This window comes from Bidens hawaiensis, unplaced genomic scaffold (genome assembly GCF_021521415.1).
Source record: "Bidens hawaiensis isolate Kalapana, Puna unplaced genomic scaffold, B.hawaiensis_p1.1 tig00030549_1, whole genome shotgun sequence".
Classification (NCBI taxonomy): Eukaryota; Viridiplantae; Streptophyta; class Magnoliopsida; order Asterales; family Asteraceae; genus Bidens; species Bidens hawaiensis.
In genome coordinates this window covers 219,744-228,759 of record NW_027495104.1, presented here as the reverse complement: position 1 = coordinate 228,759, position 9,016 = coordinate 219,744, and the positions used below count along the sequence as shown (strand labels likewise).

Below are 9,016 nucleotides of genomic sequence, written 5' to 3'. Positions count from 1 at the left end.
TCAGTGTGGGTTGGGGGGGGGATAACCCTACATTTTTAAGAAGGAGTTTACCACGTAGCAAGGTAACCTTCCTAGTCCATTCCTAAAAGTGACAAGTGTGAGGCTAAGCATATGGCTTTTAATGATTCGACCAAGGTTGTCATACATGGTGAATCACCTATGTGAGAGAGAAGTGGGGTCGCTTCGAAGGGTGTTGTTGGACACAACACTTAATAGCTCTTGCAGAACCAGGCGCATGTTCATGACCATAACGAACATAACTATGAGGACTTGACTTTGTCAGAGAGAGTCTTGTGTGAAGTGTATTGTCGTCTACACCAACGGCAGACGAGTTCAAAGACATCACAGTCTACTCAGAGCCAGTGGGCTAAGTATGCTTCATAAGCAAAGGTTCAAAGGATAACACCTACCTATTGTATGCAAGATTCAACTGCTGAAATCTAATCGGAATAATGTTGTTGTTTCGACCTCCATTCATGTGGGGGATTGTTGGAAGTTTTAAGTAAAGTGTGTGAATGAAGTCTCAATTAAAACCCGGACCCACGTGAGGACATTTTTGAATTCGTTTGAGATTCAACTTCATTTGAGATTTATTTCATAAACTGAAATTGTTGGTCAATTTTATTTATGATCATTATGATGATGATTATTATTTTCGGTTTCAATTCTGCACTAATGACCATTATTATTATTATTAATGATCATTATGAGAATGGTTATTAATTTTGGTTTTGTAATGCACTAATGGCCATTATTTTGATATTTAATGGTCATTATCATTATTGATTATGATTCTATGGTTATATAAACGGACCATCTCTTGAGTTGACACACCACGGAAAATACACCAGCATACACACTTCTTCTTTTTCCTCTTTTCTACAACAACATTGTTACGGTTTTCGTTTCGAGCAAGTGATCAAGTCCGGCAGTACTACGCTTCTTCTACGAACCGGAGTACCCTGGGAACAGACCGCGAATCTGTTTAAGGGAATTGTGTCAAACACAAGCCCGGTTCACCGTTTCTTGATTATTCCTTTTCTTATTTTCTGATTCTATTATACAAGATTTCCAACAACTCCTTCCATCATACTTAGTAGTCACCAGCTTGAGAATAAGAGTACTAGCATGCGCCTTAGACGTTCCTTTGAATTGTTCCTCCACATAAGCCAGATAGGTTTTAGCATTTTCAGAGTCTAGAATGGATCCTCTTATGGGCATGCTAATGGAGTTTTTCATAAGCATTAGAGACATGTGGTTACATCTCTTCCATTTTTCGAACAATAAGTGCTGAGCAGGGGCGCTTTCAGTGGTTAGTGCTGGAAGTTCATCCTCGTTTAGAGCAAAGTCGAAATCCAGGAAGGCGAGATTAAGCATAAGAGAGTCCTTCCAGGTAGCAAAGTTATCTCAAGTTAATGATGTGATTCCACCATTCGGAGCTATTATTGGAAATTATATGAGAATGTTAAGATACTAAACTAGAAGAAACTTAGAGTGAACTAGGGGTAATTTAAACTAATGCAGGCATAAATAAGAACCATTTAAATTATGAAGCTATGATAATAGATATCTATTATTAACATCAAAATAATAAATTAATGTAATTAATAAAATTATACTTAAATAAAAGATAAATCACCTTTGGGCAGAATTAAATTTTACTTAAGTATATGTGCAAAACAATTGTAACACATCGCCGTTGGGCATAAGTGAAACAACCATTTTAATTATGCATGAGTTAGTTTTGCTTTGATATAGATGTATCGCATCACCTTTGAGCAGAAGTGATACATTTAAATCATGTTTAAGCTAAACTAACATAGCTTGTGTTTAGACTTGAATAATACGTTAGATGTATCACATCACCTTTGGACAGAAGTGTACATCATCATTCATTCAAGTTAAGCTTTTTATATGTTTTGTAAAAGTAATTAATATGAATTTTAAGTATTTACAAAACATTGGTTTAGTTAATAGCAAACAAACTATCAGCGCGGATCGAACTAATAGTTCACAAAAAAAAAATTAGTCTCGGGATATTAGTTTTCTGGTTTGATGCGTTTACGGGTTTTAGTGTTTTCGGAAACTTAGTGTTCACCAAAACTGTTTTAGCCGTAAACACATACACCCATAAGTTTATGAACAGCTAATAACGCTTAATCTGAATTCTTAGGGATTGTTTGTTTATCCAAGATTTGGTTATAACAATCCGGATATTGAACCAGATTATACTAGGTTTTTGAAAACTGTTTGAACGCGAATAATCATTAATTTACCACATTTCGAAATCTGTCAGTTTATATCAGATGCGATTTTTAAAACCGAAAGAATTTTAGGGTTTGTGTATTTTCATATTTTAATAACGATAACAAAATAAAACGAATTAATAAGAAAAACGAAAATCTGTTAGGGTTTATCAGTTTTCGGATTTTAATCAAAACGATAAATAAATAATACGAACTAATGAAAACCGAAAACTGTTAGGGTTTATCAGGTTTTAGTCCATGTCTTCTGGTTTAGATCCTGAGTTAATGAAAGACATGAAGAACTGATTAATCAACATCACTCTTGATACCACATGAGTAATGATAAGTAATTGACCTCGAAAGGGACTATTCCCAATCCAACCCGGATAATTGTCTTTAACATGATTTAACCATGATTGGTATGGTAACCATGACATAAATCATAATCCCTCAAATTCTCACATTGTTTGTAAGTTGCATTCCATCAAATTAATATTTCTTTTAAGAATTTATATATCCCTCTAATCTTGTAACATGTCATAACTATACTATATATATAAAGCATGAGTGAGGGACCTCTTAATTTTTAAGAGGTACCAAACTTGTTGCTTTTAGTACAAACTATAATGCATAATATTAAGACATTTTAGGGGCAATTTTGTCTTTTAGCATAACCAAAATCATGTTACGGTTTATTTTAATTTATTAAAAATAATTACAATTTTGGTCCTTTAACTTTAATCACATTTTGTTAATTTATATAATAGTTATATATATCCCCCTTATTTTAAACCAACTACCCGACGACGTTTAAACGTTTTTTCACATGCTAATATTTTTTTAAAAACATTATACCATAAAAACGAGTATTTTATTCTCTTTAATTTGAGTATGATATTGCTAACCTTTTTTCATTTTAAAAACTTAACGTGTAACGTGATTACCATTAAATACCGACAAACGAATCGGGCGGTTTCGGCCGTTCAGGTCATGGGTCTAAAAGGTTAAGGTTGGAGTAAGTCAATACAAAAAGGTTAATTTGGTTTGGGTCAGGACGGGTTTGGGTTGAAAGGGGTCACGTCATAATGAATTTCGGTAAGAACATTGTCAAGCGAAACGGGTTGCGGGTCAAGACGAGTTCAATGTAGCGTTACGTGCGCACCAACACCTGACTGAGCGTGCAAAATCGTTGTGACGTGCTTACTAACACTGGTTAAGATTCCAATGCCGCAATACGAGCATACTATCATCGGGTTACGCACGTACTATTGTTAAGTCACACATATACAAAAACAGTAACACCGTTACGCATCCGATGTCATGTTTGTGTGCAACCCCGCCGCATCGCGCGGGCACGCAGCTAGTATTTTCTTAAAACACAAGTTTTCGATGTAATTATATAATGTTTTTAAAAGTACCATTTCAGGAAAACATGACATTTTACAACTGAAGAAAAAAACTATATGCATGAAAATGTGACAACAGCCGAAAGAACGTGTCTGGCACATAAAATGTTAAAAAGTAAAAAACAAAGAAATGTCAGAAGTGGGATTTGAACCCACGCCCTCTCTCGAAGACCAGAACTTGAGTCTGGCGCCTTAGACCACTCGGCCATCCTGACTGTTTGTTGACTTAATGTTCAATAGTTAAAATGTCTAATAATCTAATATGATAATGTAAATAAAATGGTAAACCAGAAAAACCATGATACCGACATATTGGATGACACAATTCAGATGTTTATAACCATGTATAGGCTATATGAACAGTTGATTGGCATCACCAAAGGTAAAAATTCTAGCATAATTTCAAATGCATTGAGAAGCAACATAAGCTAAGTTGTTGATATCAATGAATGATGAAACTTATCAACTAAATGGTGTTTGTATCATTATATACCTCACTATATGAATGTTGAAAGGTGTATTGCATGTATACACCGGTTGAGAATCATACAAGGGTGTAATAACAAATAACAGTGAAAAAATTGTTTGGAAACTTGGTTGCGTGAAAGGTGAGGTGTAGGGGTTCAAACTTAGCATGTTATTGGATGAACTTATATATGCAGTTTTGTAATCACATTATCAATCAAACACATTTTTGCTTATGATTTAAAAAATGACAAATTTGGGACCGATGTTAGAGATCTTATAAATATTTGATTAAACAAATATGTAATTTTCAGTTGAAAAAATGTAACCAAACTTATAAATCCTGTTGGTTTGATTGGAAGTGTGGGACATAAATCAACTAGATGTTGCAAAGAAGTAATATACAACACATAAAATTCGTAAAGTATAAAAGTAAATATCATCATCATCATCGTACTCAGTATATCCCACCAATAGCAAAGCTATAGTAGGGTCTGAGGAGGGTAAGATGTAGACAGCCTTACCTCTACCCCATAAGGATAGAGAGGCTGCTTCCAGTGAGACCCCCGGCTCGATAGTAGTTTTGCATCAAGCCTTGGACATAAGGCACATAGCACTCAATCATCGGGACACCTGCTGATCGGTGCATGTACCCTTGTCTTTCGGCTATCAACGCCACTACATGATGCCTGATTAACCGTCCGTCACTTTTAACGTTATTTTCACGAGATTAGTAAAATAACGTCAAAATTAGTGCAATTTCACTTTTGCCCACCCGAGGGTTCACACATATATACATCATATGTGCGCACCGCAAGCAGGGCTATATAAAAGTAAATATAAGTATATAAATCCGTGAAGTAGAAACTTGTTGGTTTTGGTTGAAAGTTTGGTAAAGCCATGATGGTATGGTCTTTCACTTTCAATATGTTGCTTTTTGTACTACAAGACAACTTTGTTAGGTTAGGTTGGTACCTGATCATATATATCTTGCACATATCTTAACTTATATATGTGTGTGTGTGGCTGGGGGTTAAACAGAAGACATATTTTTGCGAGAACTAAGCTAATAATATAAATGATTCAATTCAATTTTTTTTTTAAATGTACAAAAATGATTGAAATGCCACCTAAATATAAACAAAATTCATTGTTTATACATGTGCAAATTATGGTAGTTTATTTTTTTACACATAACCTACATATGTGAAGGTAAACGTTTAAAAATGAAATATATATATATATATATATAAAAGCAAATTAGTTTAATGGTTTTTATATAGATATATATAGACATTTGTAAATATTTTTAAAAAATACAAACTTTTGATAGACACTTGCTTTCTTCTTGTGTTTGTTCTTAGAAATGTTGTTCTTGAGGACCTGAGGTGCTTGTTGGGTTATGAAGGCCTTTGGGCCGGTTTTATTAGGAGGCCCAGTTTTGGTTCCTAATTATGTTTAACCCTAATACTGTTTATTATATATATCCCATCATGTAATTGTAATCTTGGTTCTGAGCTAATAAGAAAACCTAGTTGCAGCCCGTGGACGTAGGTCCCCTCACGGGGACCGAACCACGTTAAATTCTTGTGTCGTTTATATTTTCGTTTATGCGTGTTTATCGTTGTGCATGTGTGTGCTGTTTCGCTTCCGCGCGCCGCTTTGTTCCTAACAAGTGGCATCAGAGCTTTGGCTTGTTGGACACACGGTTCGTTGCACTGGTAACGATTTCGCAGAAGGTTTTGGTTCGAATATGTTTTTTGGTGATTAGGGTTGGGTAGGTCCGTCACCGTGAATAACTCTTGGAGATCGCAGGGTTAATTTCTGGTTCGTGTTCATCAGTGATCGACAGTCAAGATTGGTGGCTGTCAGGCTGAGTTAGGGTTTGACTATTTATTATCAACCGTAAATTAGGGAACCGGGTTTTGTGAAGACCATTTAGGTTCGGGTTCAGATTTGTTTGCAAGAGATTAGTCTGAGGTAACTTTATATAGTTTATTTACAGTTAGTTGATTTATCGGTTATTGCAAGAGCAAATCGGTTTATTTGGCAGTGTTCTGTTGAACAATCGTCAAGTTTAGGCCCGTGCCCTTGTTGTGTCTGTTCACTGTTTTCGATTTGTTCTCGTTTGTTATTGTTATAACTGAAGACGAGGTGGTTATGATCGGAATGTTGACGGTTATGGATTTTGGTTGATTGGTTTGTCATGTGAACTTGGATATAGTACTAGTGATGGATAAACTTGGAGAAAATGGAACCAGCGGGTGTGCTGGTGACGGCATAAGTGAAAAAAAAAATGAGGTTAGTGGCAAGTCATGTAAACTATTGCTCGTTTGGATGATCTTTCGGTTAGGGTTTGAGTTAACTGATCGTGTGTACGGTCATAGAACCCTTGGTACCGCTTGATTTTATGAAAGTTCTACTGTTGTTATAGCTGTTTGCCTGTTAGCTGGTTCGAAACTGTGATTATTACTTCTTGTTCGTTTGGAATTGTGAAGTTATATCTTGTTTGGTGGTGATCAGTGGTACACCATTTGAGAGGTTCATAATCTCGTGTTGGGTAAAGTTATTTGCCGGGATAGTACGAGTGGGGTTCATCTCATGGAGTGTTGGTGTGGCATGGGTTGGGATAACAGAAACAGTGGGAGCTGGGCATAGTCGACTTGGTAGGTTGCGTAGAGGTGAGACATTTTAAGGGTCGATGTCGAAAGGTTTGGAATTCTGCTTTTGAGAATGTATCTGAGGTTGATGCATTGGGACTCAGTGAAGGCGGTGACGACTCTTGGGTTCAAGATTATGGTATGCTTTATTTGTTACTCACTTCAATGAAGCATTGTTGAATCTTTTAATTAAAGACTTTTGGAAGATACGAGTTTTTTTTGTATCGTCGGAAGAAGTGAACCAACTTCCGAGTTATAAGGTCTTGGCTCGCTGAATCGGGTAGAGCTAAGGGGTTTCAGTTTGCAGACATGAAGCCTGGAGCCACAGTGATGTTAGTTTGAGCGTATTCGGAGGAGGTCTGAACATGTTCGGGGTTTTGGTAACAGTGGGAGCACGCAGGTGTGTTCTAGGTTTGTTTCCAAAGGGACGTTGGGTTCGGAGGACCAGGAATCCGAATGTGAAAATCTCTCCTGGTATAGTCTGCTGATTTGGAGAGTGTTTATCCTCTGGAAGTCTTTGAAGCCGGTTGTGTGAGTAAGTGAGGGTCGGTTAAGATTGAGGATGAGTCATTGGCGAGTTTTGTCATGGCTGGGTCTGGGATGACCGGATTGGAGTTCTCGGGAGCTTCAATAGGCCTTTCAGGTAACTGATGAGAAGGGCGGATGCAACCAGGGTGTGGATTGGTAGAAATCTTAGTTTGTTCCTAGAGAACTGGAGGCTTGGAGAACTTCTTTTGTTGAAGTTTTAGCTTGTTCTTGGAACTGGAGGCTTGGTAGATTTCTATTACTGAAGATTACTAGAGTTACTGGATGAATGAGATTGTTATATTTACTTGGATGGCAGGCTGGAATTTATCGCAAGGCCTTCAAGTGGGAGATTGTTGGGTTATGAAGGCCTTTGGGCCGGTTTTATTAGGAGGCCCAGTTTTGGTTCCTAATTATGTTTAACCCTAATACTGTTTATTATATATATCCCATCATGTAATTGTAATCTTGGTTCTGAGCTAATAAGAAAACCTAGTTGCAGCCCGTGGACGTAGGTCCCCTCACGGGGACCGAACCACGTTAAATTCTTGTGCCGTTTATATTTTCGTTTATGCGTGTTTATCGTTGTGCATGTGTGTGCTGTTTCGCTTCCGCGCGCCGCTTTGTTCCTAACAGTGCTATGGTAGGGAAAAAGAGAAAGAAAAAGACAAATGTGAAAGAAGGTTGGTGCGACAATGCCTGAATGCACACCATCTTTGGTCTTAAATATTAAGGTTTTTTTCTTTGCTAGGTTTCATACACTATTGATCGAGAAACAAGTGATGCGTTGTTGTTCGTTAAGTCTTTTGACACACACACACACACACACACATATATATACAATTTTATACGGGCTTCTTGAGTTGGCCAATTCAACACGCCAACCTAACATGATTGACACCAGTTAAATAAAGAACACATGAAAAGCATGCACCAAGAGAAGGATTAATATAAAGTCTATTAGCATAAATACCATGTTTAATATTCTCCCCAACAGGTTATACCAATAAAAACTACCATCTTCCATGTCCAAAATCATCAATATTCTTAGCCACCTAATACTATGGTGCGAAACAAAAGGATATACCACCAAAAACTATCATCTTTATGCACATAAGAGAATGGGCCCGCACGAAACTATCAATGTTCATCACCGCCTCCCTTTTCCTGCAAAAACACGAAGCATCAACTGTCAAAATAATCGCAATCGTGTTCAGATTCAATCATGCCTTTAAACGCACTTTCTCTAACAAGTTTTATGAATTCCAATATCTTCTATTGGTAATTCTAGTGTCATCAGACTATTTGAGTTATCGAGATTACTTGTAAAGCAAATGAGAACTCATAATATACATTGGCACGCGAAATACTTTAGTGTGAAACCGAATCGTTCGTGATTCAGATAGATATCCAGTCACATACAAAATCCAAAAACTGCCACCTTTTGTTTCCCTCAAAAGTACATATTATAGCATATTTATTATTATAAATATATATTTGTTGTATGTGAGACTGTGAGTTGAGCCCACAAATTCATTCATTTTGTCTTTATAATAAAGGGATTATAAATGCTATGGACTGTGTATTATATCAAGAGCTGTAACACAGGTCATATGATGTCTACAGATATGTTACATGAACATAAGGCAAAACTAATAATGGTAGCTTAAAGGGGTTTGTTCATACCTCTGACACGTCACCCCGGGCCGGCCCA

At 36.8% G+C, this 9,016-nt stretch overlaps 1 non-coding gene across 1 annotated transcript; it reads right to left on the bottom strand.

Annotated features, from left to right (window-relative positions):
* Positions 1-3,783: 3,783 nt before the first annotated feature.
* TRNAL-CAA (transfer RNA leucine (anticodon CAA)) lies at positions 3,784-3,867 on the bottom strand. The gene has a single exon. It is a non-coding gene; the product is annotated as a tRNA-Leu (tRNA).
* Between the last annotated feature and the right edge of the window lie 5,149 nt (positions 3,868-9,016).